Source organism: Pinus tabuliformis, chromosome 5_2 (assembly GCF_031772625.1).
Source record: "Pinus tabuliformis cultivar Carrire ecotype Pingquan chromosome 5_2, CPIR1, whole genome shotgun sequence".
NCBI lineage: Eukaryota > Viridiplantae > Streptophyta > Pinopsida > Pinales > Pinaceae > Pinus > Pinus tabuliformis.
The window spans coordinates 916862197-916883146 of NC_142306.1; the positions used below are offsets into that span (position 1 = coordinate 916862197).

Sequence of the window (20950 nt, forward strand, 5' to 3'; positions counted from 1 at the left end):
AGGATTAATAATATTATAAAAATATATAAATAATATTAAAAAGAAATATTAACATTGTCTAAGGGAATATCGAAAATAATAATAATAATAATAATAATAATAATTTTTTGAGATATTAGCTGTTACTGGCTAATGACTAGTTAGCAACTCTCTACATCTACTAGTTAGCGACTCTCTACATCTATTTATTTCATTGCCCACATCTGGTTCCTCATCTTATCCTGAAGATGAACCACACTGGCTGGTTTGAAATGCATCAATAAGAATATATCTTATGTGTTTTTTTTCGAAAGATACTGTTAATAAAATTATCAAATTGCTAAATCCATTTATATATTAAAAAAAACAATTTAAACAATAAAAAGTTGCAATTTTATCAACAATTTTGGCATTAAAATCTAAATATAAAATATCTAAAATTATCCATTAAATTTACAATTAAATTTTTTTTACTAAAAAATTATTTAAAATATATTAAGCCTTTATAACTTTAATATTCTTTTGTTATTCAAGTTGTCTGTGTTGCGACCCAGGGGCATCTAAGCCGTCAAAGTCACTGGGGGATCGCACCGAGCCTGGCCACACCATCCCTTAGCTGACTAGACTTTTTAACATGTCTCCTCCCCCTATCACAAAGCACAACCAATCCAACGAAGTTTGATCCTCGGTCGCCTTGACGAGGCCGATCCTCAACCAATTATGCTAGTAAAACTTAAGTTATAACTTTAATCTTTATCTAAAAAAAATATATTTAAATATGAAATTATATTATCATTACTTAAAACAATTTTTTAACAAATATTAATGTTACTACCAAAATTATACCAAACTATTATAACTTCCATTTTATTTCCTTAAAAGTTGTTATTTCATTCCATTTTATTTAAAAAATATTAATATAAAAACCTTGTAATTATAATAAATTTTGAATTGATTATGTTAAACAAAAACTAATAGATAAATAAAATTAGTCATGTATATATATTAAAGAAGTCCACTAATGAGTACACTTAACTACTAGTAAATCTCTAGGTTTACGACGTGTCCTCTTTCTTGTAAATGAGGTAATTTAAGGGGATTTGAATCTAAGTTGCTTTATTTGCACAATTTCACAAACTTCAAATTAACCAATTGCAAGACAAAATTAAATATTTTAATTCATGACATTTCTAAATTTTTGTTTACAAATTTTGATTATTCAATTTTTTTATACAACTATGGATTATTGTGATATTCATAAACATGACAATGAAATTTCTTCAAAAATTAGTATCATTTATTCAAACTTAAAATTTAATAAAAATTAACTCTATCACAAATCAATTAATTTATAATATATCATATATTATATAATATATATATATATATATATATATATATATATATATATAAATATAATAGCTTGAATTTTAAATTTAAATATTTATTTAATACTCCCTATCATAACAATCAAATAACATTAAAATATTATTTATTTATTCTATCAATATTAATTTAAAATCCTTTTCCACCCCATCCTTAATATCCTTAATGATCCTACCCCATCCTTATGCAAACTTAAGTGTCATCCCTAAACAAAATTCACAATTTAACATTAAAATAACATTTATTTATTTCATGATTACTAACTATGATGAAACTTGTTTGGGATGGTTTAAACGTTGTAGTTTTTTTGAAGTGTATTTGGGATTGTATTGAGAAAGATGTGAAATTTTGTTTTATTAATTTTAGGTTATTGCTGAAATTTTAAGGACTTGCATGTGCTAGTTTCTTTGAATTTAGTGTTATTTATTTTAAAAACAATTATCTAATTTTGCACATCAGTCTTTTTGTCCAAAATTTCTGGTTTTCAATTCTATCTGAATCAAATAACCTTGACCACAGATGTTGTGAACATTGCTAACCTGCCTCATTTGTCAAATTTAATTTGGAAGGAGACAGATGAAATAGAGACTCTACACTTGGTTAGGATGAACACTGTTTTCCTAGCCCAACAACATTTCTCTAATACATGGATTCCTCCTCAAAGATTTCTAAGCACCTGAGTGACGTCTATGAGCATATTTACATATGTGTCATTTACGTATTCTTATCAAGAATACAATTTATCTCCACTCAAAGAAGTGACTAATATAAGAATACAATTTATCTCCACTCAAAGAAGTGACTAATGATTTTTGCATTGGAGAGTTTAATAAACCCTATTTGGATGCATTTAGCAGTAGGCTTTGCTCATAGAGAAATAATCTTCTCAAATCTTTTATTCCTTCATTGTACGTTTGAGAATTTCTAATTTGAAGCTGCGGGAAGTGTTGTTGGCGCGGTTTAGAAACCATTCCCTATGAGCTCTTATACTAGCTCTTGAAAGTACGATCGGTGATTCGTGAATGTCGTAAACCTTGGGAGCCAGGTGAGGCGTGGACTTCTTGGCTAGCTTGGATGAACGTTTGGTCACGCTCAACCATTCTGCCATTTTCAACCTATATGCTTGCGCTTTGTCTTCCCATTGCATAAAATTTTCTCGGGGAATCGAATCGTGTTCAACCTTTGTCGGCTCCGAATTAGAATTGGCTCGTCACACAGCTACGACGGGATTCAAATTTGAATTGGCTCGTAGTATTTTGTGGTGGAGTGTGCGTCATCCCATTCACTTCATAGTCAGAGGAGTACGTCTGAATGGCAATATTGGTTGGTGTATGTCATTTTAGGAACATCATCGAGAAGAGATGGTGCATATCTTAAAACGTGCTCGTCGCATTCGTGCCCCTTTTTTTGCTTCCATTAGTACACGGCACAAGTTCAGAGAATGTACTCACATCACAGCGAAGTGGAAAGGCAGGCTAAAGGTTCCCTCACCATGGTTTTTTCAGAACAAATTTGTAGGTGAAATTCCTGGTACCCCACGAAAAAGATGTGATTGTCAGGTTTGACACCGGAGCAAAGTTTTCGGGGCATTGGCTTCCGCGTTCCTTTTTCACCTTCGAGTTGCTAGTTTATTTTGTTGTGGATGCCCCCATCTTTTGCGTCATGGATGGGTCATAAAGTACAAATATGTGATTGTGGAACCAACCAAGTTTCCATTTTCACTTTTAATAAGATAACTCCTCTCTTTTTTCAATAAAATATGTGAAACAAAAGAGAATTTGCACCTATAAATTTGATGTTAAATATTTTGGTTAGTTGTTAGTATAGTTTTATGTTGGAGATTTTTAGTATATATATAGTAATTTTGGTAGGACTCTTTTCATCCATTCATTAGAAAGGGAGGAGGTGGCCTTAATCTTTCCCAGAGAGAACCCAGATTTGTTGGCCACTTTACTGCATTATAAGCTAACCAAAAGAAAAATAATTCAAGCCTGTCATGTAGAATTATATATGTTTGAGTATCCTTAACTCCCCTAGTATCTAAATATCTAAGACATAGTATCAAAGTCTACAAATCCTGCATTTATACATAATTAAAATTGAAAAACACATTATACATGACATACTACTAATTATCAATCCATAGGAATTGGATATTTCGTGCTCGAGCCAGGTAGTTCAGTTTGAGGGACAGAGTATGCTTTTCTATACGGCTGAGGCGGAAATTCTGTTGGTGAAACTGTAATTGAATGAGCTAGAATCCTTTATGAATTTATGGAAGAATGAGATCAATCTTGGTTGGATCAGTGGCGGGGGTAGACAGGGCTCTTACCACACTATTTTCCATAAACAAATACAGATAGAAAGTCTATTTATACTGGGAGGATTGACCTCTGGTATGAGTAGGTTTTGGAACCAACTCCATCCATTCCTCCACATCCATATTTTCTTGAGATTCCTATTGATCCAGTTCTGTTGCCAACCCAAATATGAGCTGCTGAATCTGAGGCTCAGTGCCAATTTGATAATCATGAGCTGTTGAATCTGAGGCTCAGTGCCAATTTGATAATTATGAGTCACTTCATGAATAAGACCGAAGGTCAATCTATGACCTCGACCCCGAAAAGGTCGTGGATGTGGCTGAATGCCTCCAGGCCGCTACCCCGCATGATGAATCTAACCTCGAGTCTCTCCTGTCGTGGTGCCTTTGCAAAAGGATGGTTGTGCCATACTGTAAATTCGCTAGCCGTGAGAATGAATTGGTGTCCTGAAATGGAAACCCACCAACACCGGCTCGATGCAAGTTGCAACTTAAAGGAGTATCACAGAAGAAATCCACATAGCAATAAGCAACAAGCCAATAAAATAAACATTTTCCACCTAATATGACATGGGTATAGTGATAAAGGTTGGAATCATCCACCCATGGCTCCCCGAGCCTTCGAAGAACAAGACACGAATGGAACAAGACACAAAATCCATTTGGATGAGTAGTCTCTCAAAGGAGCTCTTATCCTATAGACCAATAGGAAGAACAAGAAAAAAAGAAATAGAACCCAATTACCGATTCTTAGAGTACAAACTGAGTGTGAGTGCACAAACCCCACATACATTCCCATCCGAGAAAGTAAAATACCATAATTAACAGAGACAATTCAACCAAATTGAGATTGTCCATTAGAAAAACCAGTGCTTTGCTTCCCAGATTTCTAGAATCTAGTCTTTCTACGCTACAACATTGTCTCAAGACTCGTTTCCCACGAATTATCATAGAGAAATCAAGCTAAGGGATAGGAAAGGGAGAGTACACTAATAGAACATACCTGTAGACGTTGACCACTGGATATCGAGAGAGACCTCCTGCACCTGGTAGACAGGGTTCGGGAGGAACCTTTGAGAGCGTTGGCCACTGGATATCGAGAGAGACCTCCTGCACCCGGTAGACAGGCTTCGGGAGGAACCTTCAAGATCCCACCTGAGTATTGCACTTAACTTGTACCCAAGCAAATTACTTTGACTCCAGCTCGAACCAAAATCGCTGCATAAAATCACTTGCGCACTGGTTCCTTTACCGGGAGTCCCTATCCGTCAAGGGTGAGAATGAGAATGGGAGGGATTCAATCTCACCAACAGGGGATGTGAGGTTCATGGCTTTGTGTTTCAGAACTCTAGGAACAAATTGTGGAGGTTTTCCATTACATTAAAACTCGTAGGTGTTGGTAAACGTTCCAAACTAGTAACTAGGATCCCAGGGTAGAAATTATGGATTCTATAGAGGTTCGTGATTCTTTCAACACCCCCCTCAAATGAAACTTGGGGGAATCGAACATGTGTGTGTTGAAATACCTTAAACAATTCCTACAAAAGGTTAGTTTACAATCACTGTGAAAACAAAATTGAAATGGTGTCACCGAGTACGGTGAAATAAAAAATGGGAGTGATATTAACCATAATCGGTTTGTCCCTTTTATTTTTTATTTTTCCTATTGCAAGAAGATTTTAAAATTTATATGTATTACATACTCAGATGGAGGTATCCCGTTTTTCCTTTTACTATTGTGGTGACATGAGTAGCCTCGCGATTAATTGTCATCCTCGAAATACCGAAGTCACCCAGTTTTCCATTCATGTGGCTGTCTAAATGGATGTTGGTGGCTTTCACGTCCCTGTGAATTATCTTTGGGGTGCAAGCCATGTGCAGGTATTCCAGTCCTTTGGATACAAATTGCATTCCAGGTAGTCCATTGTAATATAAAATAGAAATCAAGTTGTGGAGGTTTTCCATTACACCAAAACCCGCAGGTTTTGGTAAACGTTACAAATCAGTAACTAGGATCCCCAGGGTGGAAATTACGGATTCGATAGAGGTGCAATGATTCTTCCAACACCTCCCCTCAAACGCAACTCGGGGGAATCGAACCTAGGCCCAGGCTCTGATACCATGTAAATGTGTTAGAAAACCTGCACAGATGAATCTAGCTAGTAAAGGTTGAACACACAACGTTGTAGAGCAAAAACACTAAAAGAAAATCGAAAGAAGAAAAGAATGATACATTAGAAAATAGGTTAGAATGCTCATGATATAGCATTATTGGGTGAAGATCCTAAGGTAATGCACCATAGTGGTGATCAATGAGAAGACTCAACACCTACAACAAGTTCCGGAGATAACTAGCCAGTTGCGGAGTGAAAGGAGCAAATTAGGGAGTAAATCATGCAAAAGGAATCTTGCATGTAGTCCCATGCTCTAACTAAGAGTCCGCATGTAGGTGTGTAGTAGTTCCAACACGAGTTAGCTGGTGTTACTTTACTTTATACAATATATAAAACAACCTCACCACCATATCACAAAAGAGAGTTACCTTGTGGTGGATCTGAAGCTATTTTAAGCCTTGTTTTCCAATCAAACTAAGACAAAAGAAAAGCAAATGAATATTGATTAACATGTTTATTTTATGATCATTAAATTTGAGCATAGCAAAGTTTGACATCCAAATTGATATGGAGCAAAACCCAATGTTAACTTTATAAGAAAGAAAACCAAATGTTAACTTTATATACTAATTATACAATCAACCTAAAAAAAATTCCGTTCAAAACACACATATTTCTCAAGTACATATACCCTTATATTTACCATAAAGGTGGTCTCTCAAAGATCCTCCACACATGTGCTCATAAATTAGCATAGCTAGGTTCTTGTGATTCACTCTAGAAAGAAGATACACCTATTAAACAAGAAAAGTCCACTATGAGCGTAGTTAGGCAATCGTTGATTGGGTGCAGAAATTGAACGAAGGTTAATCGCTTTTAAATTGAACCATTGTTGTAATATCAAACGCTTCAAAATGAGGAAATTCCATTGTTGTAATATGAAAGAGAAAACATTCCATTCATGTATCTTTTGTTTAAAAGCTATGAAAATGTTAAACATTCAATTGATTTATTGTATGCCTTTGAAATTTCACTTTTAAACCATGTGACAACGATAAGTGTGGATATAACGATGATGTGTGATTTAAAAATATGTTTCAATGCTGTAGTTTTTTTTTTCAAAGTGTTCGGATTGTATTGAGAAATATGTTTAACCGTTGTAGTTTCTTTTTTACTGTTGTTAGGATTGTATTGAGAAACATGTAAAATTTTGTTGTTTTATTAATTTTAGGTTGTTGTTGAAATTTTAAGGACTTGCATGCGCTAATTCCTGTGAAGTTAGTGTTATTTATTTTTAGAAAACATCTATATATAAAACAACTATAGATATAACAATTTTTACAATTTAAATAATAAAATTTATGACTATACAAAAAGTGATGAGGAATTCTAGTTAGATGGAATATGTTATGTGGAGGTGTTTGGTGTGTTGTTGGTGTTTATTGAGGTTCAAGACCTTGAGAAATTACATGACCTCACAAGTGGGTTGATTTATTCTGGAAAATAGTTTATGGAATATTAGAAGCTATCAAGTTGGGTTGGGTTGTCACATAGTGTAAGATGATGTTAATTACACCAAATGTGTTTTTCATCTCCCTATTTCCAACAATTTTTGGCCATGTAACAAAGGACAAAAATTAAAATTTTGAGTTCTCCATTGGCACAATTGCATGTTCAACGACCTCTGAGTCCGATACATCGAAGGTGGACTCCATACCTTCACACAGACATGCGTCACACCTTTGGAAGGTTTGAACCATCACCTCTTGGCAGTAGGAGCCACACATGCCCTGTTATGCCACACTCACCGACTTCCACTCAAACAACAGTCCCATCCATAGGGGGTCCATGGGGAGCAACACAATGTTATTATCACCATTAGAGTTGAAAATCGCATGCATATAAATTCGTTCAAGCTAATCTAATATTGTATGGATTCAACACACATGATTGTAATTGTGTGTATTGTTCCATTATCTGTTAATTCCATCCTACAAAACAACTGCACTAGATAAAAAAGATTTGGGGAACAACAAAAGAAAATAAAGTTTCGAAGACAAAACCACAAATATTTGTGAGGACCTTTGCAAAGAAAATCATCAAGGAATGCATTATAAAGCCACCTAGTCAGGGAAGGAATAGGTGAGTCATTGGGTGCTTACACATGGGGTATTGACCGTTGATCATGTGGTTTATGTGTGTGGTTGATTGATGAATTTAGATTTCTTTTTCTGGAAGAGTATCCCTCTTTCCACTTCTGGAAGAGCACCCCTCTTCTCCAATTCCACCTCCTCTGCTGTCATTCCCATTTCTCTTTCTCCAACATTGGATTGTACCAAAGGAACTGACAACGACGTCTTTCTAAATACTAAAAAAACCTTCCTTAGTCCCAACAACTATCTAATTATGCTCAACAATATTTTTGTCCAAAATTCCTGGCCTTCAAATCTATTTGAATCAAATAACTGTGACCACAGACGTTGTGAACATTGCTAATCTGCCCCACGTGTCAAATTTAAATTGGAGGGAGGTAGACGAAATAGAGGCCCTACAATTGGTTAGGATGAACAATATTTTCCCAGCCCAACAACATTTCTCTAAGACATGGATTCCTTCTCAAATATTTCTATGCACCTTACTAACATCTATGAGCTCTTTACATATGTGTCATCTATGTATTATTATCAAGAATAAATTTATCTCCACTCAAAGAAATGACTAATGATTTTTGCATTGGAGAGTTTGATAAACTTTATGTGGAGGCATTTAGCAGTGGGCTTTGCTCATGGTGAGATAATCTTCTCAAATATTTTATTCCTTTGGTGTACCTTTGCGAATTTCTTCAAGCGGCCATTGGAAGTTACGGGAAGTGTTGTTGGCATGGTTTCGAAACCATTCCATGTGAGCTCCTATACTAGCCCTTGAAAGCACAATCTATGATTTGTGAATGTCGTAAACCTTGGGAGTAGGGTGAGGCATGGACTTCTTGGCTATCTTGGATGAGCCTTTGGTCATGCTCATCCATTCTGCCATTTTCAACCTATATGCTTGCACTTTGTCTTCCAATTGCATAATATTTTCTCAGGGAATCAAACCATGTTCAACCTTTGTGGGCTCCGAATTAGAATTGGCTCATCACAAGCTACGTTGGGCTTCAAATTTGAATTGGCTCATACCATTTTGTGGGGGAGTGTGCGCTCATACCATTCACTTCATAGTCAGAGGAGTATGTCTGAATGATAATATTGGTTGGTGTATTTCATTTCAGGAACATCATTGAGAAGAGATGGTGTGTATCTTAAAATGTGGTTGTCTGAGCATTCATGTCCCTTTTTTGTTTCCATTGGTACATGGCGCAAGTTCACATAATGTACTCACATCAAAGCGAAGTGGAAAGGTAGGCTAAAGGTTCCTTCACCATGGCTTTTTCAGAACGAATTTGTAGGTGAAATTGCCGGTACCCCCAACGACAATGATGTGATTGTCGGGTTTGACACCAGAGTGAAGTTTTCATGGCATTGGCTTTGGCGTTCCTTTTTCACTTTTCGATGAAATTGCTAGTTTATTTTGTTGTGGATTCCACATCTTTTGCGTCATGGATTGGGTCATAAAGGACACATATGTGCATTGCGATTGTGGAACAAACCAAGTTTACATTTTCACATTTAATAGGATAACTCTTCTCTTTTTTTAATAAAATATGTGAAACAAAAGAGAATTTGCACGTATAAATTTTATGTTTAAATATTTTGGTTAGTTGTTAGTATAGTTTTATGTTGGAGATTTTTAGTATATATATAGTAAGTTTGGAAGTACTTTTTTCATTCATTCATTAGAAAGGGAAAATTACATTGATGATCAGAGAGTAAGGTGGCCTTAATCTTCCGAGAGTGAAACCAGATTTGTTGGCCACCTTACTGCATTATAAACCAACCAAAAGAAAAATAATTTAAGACTGTCTTGTAGAGATATATATGTTTAAGTATCCTTAAATCACCTAGTATCTAAATATCTAAGACATAGTATCAAAGTCTAAAAATCCCGCATTTATACATAACAAAAATTGAAAAACACATTAGGCATGACATACTACTAATCATCAGAAGAGTCCACATGAGTTGGATATTTCACGCTCGAGCCAGGTAATTCAGTTTGAGAGAGACACAGAATATACTTTTCTATAGAGCTGAGGTGGAAATTCTGTTGCTAAAACTGTAATTGAATGAGATGGAATCCTTTATGAATTTATGGAAGAACGATATCAATCTTGGTTGGACTAGTTACAGGAGTAGACGGGGATCTTACCACAATATTTTCCATAAAATAATATAGATAGAAGGTCTATTATGCTCAAACGATCAGCGTTTGGTATGACTAGGGTTTGGAACCAACTCCATCCATTCCTCCACATCTAGATTTTCTTGAGCTTCTTGTTGATTCAATTCCGTCGCCAACCCAAATATGAGCTGGTGAATTTGAGGCTGAGTGCAAGTTTGATAATCCTGAGTCACTTCATGAATAAGACCATAGGTCAATCTACGAACTTAACCCCGAAAAGGTCATGGATGTGGCTGAATGCCTCCATGGCGACACCGTGCACGATGAATCTAACCTTGATCCTCTCCTATCGTGGTGCCTTTGCCAAAGGATGGTTTCACCATATTATAAATTCGTTGGCCACAAGAATGAATTGGTGTTGTGAAATGGAAACCAACCAACAACAACTCAATGCAAGTTGCTAGCTTAAGGATTTGGTGCATGGACCAAGAGTTGAAACATGAAGGAGTATCACAGAATAAATCCACATAGCTATAAGCAACAAGCCAATAAAATAAACATTTTCCACTAAATATGACATGGGTATTTTGATAAAGGTCAGAATCATCAACCTGTGGCTCCCCAAGCCTTCGAAGAACAAGACACAAAATCCATTCAGATGAGTACTCTCTCAGAGGAGCTCTTATCCTATAGACCAATAGGAGGAACAAGAAAAAAGGAAACATAACCTAATAACCCATGCTTAGAGTACAAAATGAGTGCCAGTGCACAAACCCCAAATACATTCCCATATGGGAAAGTAAAATACCATAATTAACAGAGACAATTAAACCAAATTGAGATTGTCCATTAGAAAAGCTAGCGCTCTCCTTTCCAGATTTCTAGAATCTAGTCTTTCTACCCCAAAACATTGTCTCAGAGACCCGTTTCCCACAAATTATCATAGAGTAATCAAGCGAAGGGATAGGAAAGGGAGAGTACACTAATAGAACATACCTGCAGAGGTTGGACACTGGATATTGAAAGAGACCTCCTACACCCGGTAGACAGGCTTTAGGAGGAACCTTCGAGAGCCCACATGAGTATTGCACTTTACCTGCACCCAAACAAATTACTTTGACTCTAGCTCGAACCAAAATTGCGACACAAAATCCCAAATGGAAGTGGTCATATCCATATCGTTGATCTTCATTAATGCGTTGCATGCATATATCCACCTTGCAAAGGTTGGCGAGTGTGTGAGGACTAATACAATGGCCCTCAACGTATTCTCATCTCAATATGATAATCACGACATGGATCCCAAGGAATCCAATTCTCTTCTCTCACCCCGATCGGGGAAGTATACATATATTTTTAATATTATTGGAAAAATATATATGAATTGGTTGGAATTGGTAATTTGAGTTATGTACTATGTACTATGTTTATGTTTTACATGTTTTAATGATGTTGAATACATTTATGTATTCAAAATACAATTTAAATAATAAAAAATCACAATTGCATTGAAAATTGTATCTTCAGTTAGAAAATCAAGAACATAGAATAGTTAGATTAGATATTAAAGTTTTATTTCATAAAATTCAAATATTTAAATCACTTATCATAAACCCTTGTTTCTGATTTGTAGGGAAATGCCACCCAACGCCTATTGATATTTTGTAACATACGCCCAAATTTGTTTACAAAAACACATGAGTGAAATTGTTAATGTTGTGTGTGTGTGTGCGTGCACACACACACACACACACAATTCATACTTAAATAAAATAGTTTTATAGTGGACCAATAGAAACTATTCCAAATGAATATTTGTAAATTTCTTCTTACATTTTTTTCCATAAGTTTTTATTTTGTTTTTTAATGGATAATTAAAAATTTTATTTTAAAATCCAACGAAGAAGGAGAGGGTAGTATAGAGATATTGCAATCTAAACGTAATGATGGAAGTTCTATAAGTTCAGAAAAATTGAATGCTATGAAATCAAGCATTTGGATGGGGGGCAATTGGAATTGTGTCTTTAATAATTTATGAGAAGTATGATAGGGGATTATTAGCACTCAAAGTGATACAGAAATTTTTAATGGTGGAAAAGGAGGGTGGGTGTTAGGTCCCTTCACTACTAGTGTAACCCCTTCTTGTTATTAGTACAACCCCCTTATTATATTGTTGTGCCCATGTAGACCCTATATTGTCATTATTGTGCCCCATAGAAGACTACTATTGTTATTATTGTGCCCTTACATTATTATTGTTATGTTGGCTCTGGTTATATTATGACCCCTTAGACTCCTATATATAGAAAGGAGCTCTTGTCATTTGTATCATCCAAGAATTGTTCATTTGTATAATGTAAATGAGGTTTCCCCCTCGAAGAGGTTGAATTCTAAGGCGTTCAACTATCTTTTCTATTTTTTTTTGAGTTGGTTTCATAACATTTGGTATCAGGATTTGGATTCTAGGGTTTCGCTGCTCCAAGCAGGTCATTGTAGCATTTGCGCTATAACCTTTTTTTTTTTTTGCTGCGAAGTTTCAGATGCTAAAACCAAAACCCATTTGGGTTGCAAGTTTAATGAACCTCAGGTCAAAATTACAGAGCTTTTTGGACTATATTTGTGGAGATATGGTCTGAGGAAGTTGGGCTTTTTGCAGACTCCCGAATTACATTCCAAACAGGTGCATGGGGAAAATAGTCATATCTTTCGTTTTGAGCATCAGATTGAAATTTCGTAAGAAGTTATAGAAAGAGGATGGACTTTAATTTTCTGTGTATCAGTTTCAGGTACTAAGGTTGAAACAGTGACACGTGGCACGTCGTATAAGTTCGCTCTATTGAACTAGCCTATAATTAGGTCACCATGGGAGATTTGGTATAACTCTTCCTTAGAGAATCCAATTTTGATTAGACTGGTGGCATTGGAAAGAGGACACAGAGGACTACTGCAGTTCGCAATTTTAGAATTGGAAGAGCCAAAATTATAGATCTATAGTCATTTCAAGATCAATCTCCTAAAATCAAGAAAAGGCGATATGAGGAAGTTTGATGGCAAGGATCTAGTAAATTGGATACTACAGATGGAGCAATATTTTGATCTACATGAGGTGCAACTGTTACAAAAGGTACATATTGCGTCTTCATATTTAGAAGCAAATCAATTTTATGGTATAAAGGGATTTGTTCTCGTAAACCACTTGTCACCTTTGTCTAGTCAATTTAATGTCTTAAATTGCTCTACATAAATTATCAATCAGGGTATCGTAAACTGATGAAGTGTGGTGCACTATATGTGCTTAGTTAACCTTTCTCTTACTTCGTTGTTTTATAGTTTATGTTGTTTTTGGGGTTTTGTTCTTGTTGGTTTTCTAAAGTGTTTAATGCAAATGGAAGTCCTATTCTAAGGTCTTAAGAATACTTTGAAAGGACAAGTATGGATAAAGATTTCAAGACAAGGCCTTTGTCCCTAATGGTAATTTCCAAAACTTAGCACTTCAAAAGAACTTAAAACATGTTATTGATGGAGTTAGTATTTAAACAAAAGTGTAAATATACAACTAGTTCAATCGAAATAAAATGCAATAATCAAATAATGAGAGAATGACTATGTGACCCAGTATCCTTGCTGCTTCAGCAAAAGGACAAGACGATTCTATCACGTCATTAGTTCATTAAAAGGCTATGTGCATCACTAATCTACAATCAACTTGAAAGAAATTTATGTACACTAATATACATGTTTTTAAAAAAAGAAATAAAATGCATCAATTTAAAAAGACATCTGTACATTAATATACATGAAATAAGAAAAAGAAATGCAAGAAATTAAAGTGACAACTATACAAGGCAGGGGCCCTCTACCACCTATGAAATCAAAGCAAAATTAAACACACTTGCATGAATTAAAATTGCATGAATGAAAAATCTAATCTATCTTACATTCTACAAAACAATATTTACAAAATGAAATCTACTCTACCTTACATTCTAATACGCTCCATGACATCTACTTCACATCTCCTTCCATGTTGAGAACATCAAAGCTTTATTGAATTCTTCAAAAGTAAAAAGTACAACAAAGTTCTTCAAAGCTTTCAAAAGCCATCAAGGAAGAACTACAAACTTAAGAACTAGGGACTAAAAAGACTAAAAAGGACTAACAAATGAAGGAGAGAGATCTCCTATTTATACAGAAAGATGAGAACCATCTCATTAATGATAGTCCATGAATCTCTCCCTCTACCTCTAGAGTCCTAATCAGAATAGGAACTGATAAGACACATGTCTTTTTAGAGTTACAATACAATTAGGAGATGTGACACATATCCTCATGATCCCATGATTCTTTCCAACCAAATTCGAATTTGGCCTTAGAGTGCCACATAAGGGTCTTCTAGAAGCCTCCTTTCAACCTACACATGTCAACAATCTCAACCCATTTGTTAGGTATAAGCATATGCACATTATTTTCTAATGTTTAACCACAAATTCACTTAAAAGGCTTAGAAATAATAAATATTGGAAAACCATAAAGGTGGCCCAATGATAATGAAAGTGAGATGAATGTGGTGACATAGTAGTGAAATGGAGGTGAAATGGAGGTGATATAATGGACATAATAGTGAAAGTGTAATGGAAACGAATGACATTTTCAAGACTCAACATACCCCCCAACTGAAGCTATTGCATGTCCTCATGCAATATATATTACATGAACTCTTTTGATCCTTGAGCTTTGGCTTAACTTTGCATGATATCATTTGATAACTTCATGTTTCTGCAAAGTGTTTCATTTGAATTGCAACATGGTTGGTTCTTGTGTTACAACCAATTTTTTCTTTTGTTGCCTTCTATTTTGATCTTTGAACTTTGCATAATGATATTTTGATTATTGTTGCAAAGTATATCTTTATTGGATTGCATGATGGTTGGTTCTTGTGTGACAACCATGATTTTGTTTGTATCCAATTTATCCTTTAAGAACTTTTTCAAAAGCCATTGTATGCTCATAATAACAATGTAATAACTAATATATGTTGGAAGTATGTGAGATCCTGATTATGATATGGACATGGCAAGATATGAATATGAATGTATTCCCCCCCCCCAACTGATGGTATTGGCAATTTTATGAAATGAGGAAGAGAAATGTTTTTCCAACAATTATCATTCTAGCTTTTATGGAATTCTATGGTCGAAAGTTAGAAAATGACATACCTTCACTTACCCTTTGGAATGGATGAGTTGTATGTGTGGTGGCTGAAAACTTTTGATCATATTCTTCTTCAAGTGGCTGAACAAGAGGAGTCATGGATAGAGAGATAAGATGACTTTTATTGCTTCTACTAAAACTTGCTGAATCTGCTCCAAAATGCTGAAAATAATAGTCTTCATGTCTTCAAAACTCATTGGCACAATTCCTACTATGTGAAAAGATGTTCTGATGTCGAACATAGTAGGAAATTGTTGGCTTAGTGGCCATTAATGGATGCCACTAGTCAACACGAGAACTCTCACCATTGATGACAATGAGAGTCAAGATGCCCAAACACATCTTGCTAGGTACGAATGAATTTACTGAAGTCGAGTCACCTAGAAGATCTGACGAACAAGGGACATTAATGTATTCCCATTGCTTGTCAGCATGAGAACTTGCCATTAAGGCATGCAAGCCTCAAGGTGTTTTTACAAAGAACTTAGACTCAAAGGACTATGGACTCAATAATTTGCATTGAAGCAGGGCTTATTTGCGGAATGAAAATGACAAGAAATGGAGGATGAAAATGGAAGATGGCAATGGAGAGTAGAAATGGCAATGGGAAATAAGCATATGAATGAGCCTCTTGCTTTTATTTGTGGGTTATGAATGGACAAAAAGAGATGGAAAGTGTATGTGAATTTAAATGGAAAGTATGAAGTGGAATGAGGTGAATGGTTTATTATGAAGTATGGATGTGATGGATGAATGTGATGGAGACAATAGTATCTGAAAGTATTTCAAGTGTTTGGATCTGATTTTGCATCAGCATATTTCCTCTTTGTTGTTGATCATCCTCTTATGAAACAAATTGGTCTCTTAGAGAGACACCATTCTCTTGTAGTCATTTGTCCTTCCTCCTGGAACCTGCAAAAAAACTAATACTTCTTCTGCAATGGAATGTAAGATTATCAAAGGAGAGAGATGGCCAATCTCTCTAGTTATGATATTTACACACAAAACTAAGAATTTGTATTAATGAAACAAGTTCTCAAAGGAAAAATCAAAAGAATTTATACCTGCTTTGGAATTAGTGCCTCAAGTTGATGTTGCTTCTTTTCAGCAATTTATTTCATTATTTACCATTCCAAACTCAAATGATGGATTTCTCATTGTGTAGATCTTGTTGAGATCTTTCCAATGGTACTTAAATCATCAAAATCTGATTTTGTATGAAAAAGTTAGGCTGATTTGAACAATAAGGTTTTTCTGGCTGCGGAATTGGAGAACAGCTGCGGAATTGGACTTTAGCTGCGGAATGTGCACAGTTCTGTAGCTAAAAATCTTGAATACAGAGTTAGCAATTCATCTTTCATCATCAGTCCAAAATTAATCAATACCTTTAGAAATGTGAGAAAATAACTTGTTCATTTCATTGATTCAAAATTATTATTTTTTCTTGACATGCAGCGACTCAGTGTGGCGACTTAGTGTGGCGACTTAGTGATAACACACAATTTGACTTCCCTTTGACCGGGGTCTTTTTCATCAAATTTGATCGAATGAATAGGACACCATCCATGTATTGACATTCCCCCAGCTACCCATGTGGCTTGTTTTGCTTGATGACACCTGCAACCTAGAGTTTAACAAAACAGCTGCGGAAAGTTGGGCTAGCTGTGGAATGTTGAGCTAGCTGAAACAGTCAACCATCGGTTTCAAGTTATCTTCTTCATTGTTTGCATGTAGGAACCCTGTGAATTGCAGTGGCATATGGAGCAAACCAAGGTACTTACTCTTTTGTTGCATTTTGTTTCATCTGCTGATGGATTTTATATCATCGCATGCCTTTTGATATTCATATAATACAAATCAATTGAACACTGATTCAGATTGTTTGTGTGTGACATTAATAGTTTATAGCATCAGCCAAAAGAAAGTTAAGGTGTTGACAAACTGATCTTCCATATGATAGCCTTTTCCATGGAAATAGCAAAGGAACCACCCTTTTTGATTGCAGAAGTGGTGAACCTGAAGGATGTTGTGCTTGACTCAAAGTCCATACACGTGAAGATTGTAAAATGCAATGTTTCTTTTGCTTCAAAACTCATTGCAGTAAAAGACTATTGTAGCAAGACCACAATTGCAAATGATGGGAATTTACACAATTATGTATTGCTGGAGACTACAATGGTAGATGGAAAACTATTCCCATGATTAATGCTACTGACTGCTAATCTTTTGAAACAGTGTAAGTGCCCCCTCAAGACAACTAACTTAACTAGTGCAATTCACGGTTCAGCTCTGCCAGGCTTTGTTTGGAACACTGCCATGTTTTGTTGAGTCTTCAATCTTGGAACCTTCAACTCCTTTGTATCCGATAAACAGCTTGTACCAGGAACTTCTGAGACCTTAGTGGTTTTGGCATCCATCGGCAAGCTACTGCGAACAAGTTGGTTCTTCTTTCGCTTGTAGTGATGATCTTGTACCATGCCATTGGATGGTGATTGGCTACCTTCACCGATAGACGCTGTTGAACTATGCAATTTACACGTTTGAGCTGCAATTAACTGATTTGACTTTCGCTTCAAATAAATCACTTGAGTTTGACGAATTAACTTTTTCAGCAAAAGCATGTGAGGTATATGGTATGAGTAGAGTAATGGCAGGAACCTTTCGGATCGGATGACTGTGTACATGTCTCAACAAATGGTTGCGGATATTATGGTCACGTCTCAAGAGTACAATGAATATGTGGAAGTGCAGTTAGTCGGAATAAGCATAATACTATAATTAGGCTTGAATAACAACACATAGATGATTCCTATTTGGATTTATGCTCCTCAGGCACGCGGAATTGAATTACACATTCAAACTATCTGTTAATTAACTTAATTTCCGTATTTCTTCACGCGGCAGCAAAAAAAAGGCTCCAAAGAACCGAAGATTTCTCCCAGACCGCCACGAATTTCCTCAAACGGTTTCTGGGTTATCTTATTAACCCACCTGGAAAAAAAAACCCATGTTTTAGTTTTTTAAAATTCATCTCCATTTGGGCAAATCGAACGTTTGAAGTTTGACGTTTTTTCTGTGTTTTACGTTTTTCCTGAGTTGCTGCTTTTCAGCTGTGAAATTGATTTCCGAGAAAAAAATTGTTTTGAGACGTACTCACAGCATATGAATTTTGATGAGCTTGTTCCATTATTGAAATTCTGTTTTCACGAAGAGGTTCAGATGGTTGTGGTTTCAGGAACATCAAAGCTACTCCGAGCTAGAAAACTGGCCATGGCTGAAGGACAAGCGCAGGGATGTAAGCAACTCTCTGTTTCTGACTGATAATGTAGCTATCCAAGGGTGAAATCAACTCAAAAATATGCCACTAAATGATGAATGCCTCCTACAGGAACCAACCTCCAAAAATGCACAATTCGGTCCTCTTTTTTTCTCATATATACAGTGCATTTTTTATGTTGCATGTTTATTTCAGGCCAAAGCTTGATCAAGGAGGCAGATTTTTTTTATTGAAGCCACAATGAAAACTAGGAATGGAGATAGCCATAGATTGCTTTTCTCTTTTTTTTTTCTTCTCTGAAATTGTAAAATTTTATAAAAAGGATTAATGATTTTCAATTTCAGGCAGCAAATACTTCAAGAAAAACATGCTAAAAACAAGACTTTGACTGAGGTCCTAGGTTGGTTTTTCATCGATCTGAGCTGGGTGACTAGGATAGGATCCATGTTGGGACAATTCTGGAGATGACCATGTGGTCGGTTTTTTCATTGGATGCCTGTAACCTGCTAAACCTTGAAACGGTTGTGGAATTCACAGCTAGCTGCGGAATTCTCTGCTAGCTGCGGAATCAGGGCAGTTTCCACAGCTAAGTTGCAAAACCTTATTAAAATAGGATACAGTGTTTTGAAGACCACTACAAACCATAACCAGACAATTTTGGACAATTTGAACCTATCCAAGCAGTTGAGTTTCATTTTTCTCATCATTTTTTTTTTATTGAATCAATTGAAATGTTGAAGTTTATTGTCTCCTTTTTTTTTTCATTTTTTTTTTACATAATAATTCTTTTTCTGATCCTCCAGATCACACAAAGTGCAAGAGGAGAGCATACTCAAGAATTATTAACCTTTTTTTTTTTTTTTTACATAACAATCATTTTTCTGATCCTCCAGATCACACAAAGTGCAGGAGGAGAGCATACTCAAGAATTGTTAATTTTTTTTTTCAGGTGTAAGAAATAAGGTCTCCTAATTACACTTCCCCGGCAACGGCGCCAAAATGTCTAGTCAATTTAATGTCTTAAATTTCTCTACATAAATTATCAATCCGGGTATCGTAAACTGATGAAGTGTGGTGCACTATATGTGCTTAGTTAACCTTTCTCTTACTTCGTTGTTTTATAGTTTATGTTGTTTTTGGGGTTTTGTTCTTGTTGGTTTTCTAAAGTGTTTAATGCAAATGGAAGTCCTATTCTAAGGTCTTAAGAATACTTTTAAAGGGCAAGTATGGATAAAGATTTCAAGGCAAGGCCTTTGTCCCTAATGGTAATTTCCAAAACTTAGCACTTCGAAAGAACTTAAAACATGTTATTGATGGAGTTAGTATTTAAACAAAAGTGTAAATATACAACTAGTTCAATCGAAATAAAATGCAATAATCAAATAATGAGAGAATGACTATGTGACCCAATATCCTTGCTGCTTCAACAAAAGGACAAGACGATTCTATCACGTCATTAGTTCATTAAAAGGCTATGTGCATCACTAATCTACAATCAACTTGAAAGCAATTTATGTACACTAATATACATGTTTTAAAAAAAAAAATAATGCAGCAATTTAAAAAGACATCTGTACATTAATATACATGAAATAAGAAAAAGTAATGCAAGAAATTAAAGTGACAACTATACAAGGCAGGGGCCCTCTACCACCTATGAAATCAAAACAAAATTAAACACACTTGCATGAATGAAAAATCTAATCTACCTTACATTCTACAAAGCAATATTTACAAAATGAAATCTACTCTACCTTACATTCTAATATGCTCCATGACATCTACTTCACATCTCCTTCCATGTTGAGAACATCAAAGCTTTATTGAATTCTTCAAAAGTACAAAGTACAACAAAGTTCTTCAAAGCTTTCAAAAGCCATCAAGGAAGAACTACAAACTTAAGAACTAGGGACTAAAAAGACTAAAAAGGACTAACAAATGAAGGAGAGAGATCTCCTATTTATACAGAAAGATGAGAACCATCTCATTAATGATAGTCCATGAATCTCTCCTGGTTCCGTTGCCGAGACTTGAACCCGGGTCTCTCGGGTGAGAGCCGAGTATCCTAACCAACTAGACTACAACGACGCCAAAATGTCTAGTCAATTTAATGTCTTAAATTGCTCTACATAAATTATCAATCCGGGTATCGTAAACTGATGAAGTGTGGTGCACTATATGTGCTTAGTTAACCTTTCTCTTACTTCGTTGTTTTATAGTTTATGTTGTTTTTGGGGTTTTGTTCTTGTTGGTTTTCTAAAGTGTTTAATGCAAATGGAAGTCCTATTCTAAGGTCTTAAGAATACTTTTAAAGGACAAGTATGGATAAAGATTTCAAGACAAGGCCTTTGTCCCTAATGGTAATTTCCAAAACTTAGCACTTCA

At 35.4% G+C, this 20950-nt stretch overlaps 1 non-coding gene across 1 annotated transcript; it reads right to left on the reverse strand.

The window, feature by feature from the left end:
- Positions 1–20580: 20580 nt before the first annotated feature.
- TRNAE-CUC (transfer RNA glutamic acid (anticodon CUC)) lies at positions 20581–20653 on the reverse strand. The gene has a single exon. It is a non-coding gene; the product is annotated as a tRNA-Glu (tRNA).
- Between the last annotated feature and the right edge of the window lie 297 nt (positions 20654–20950).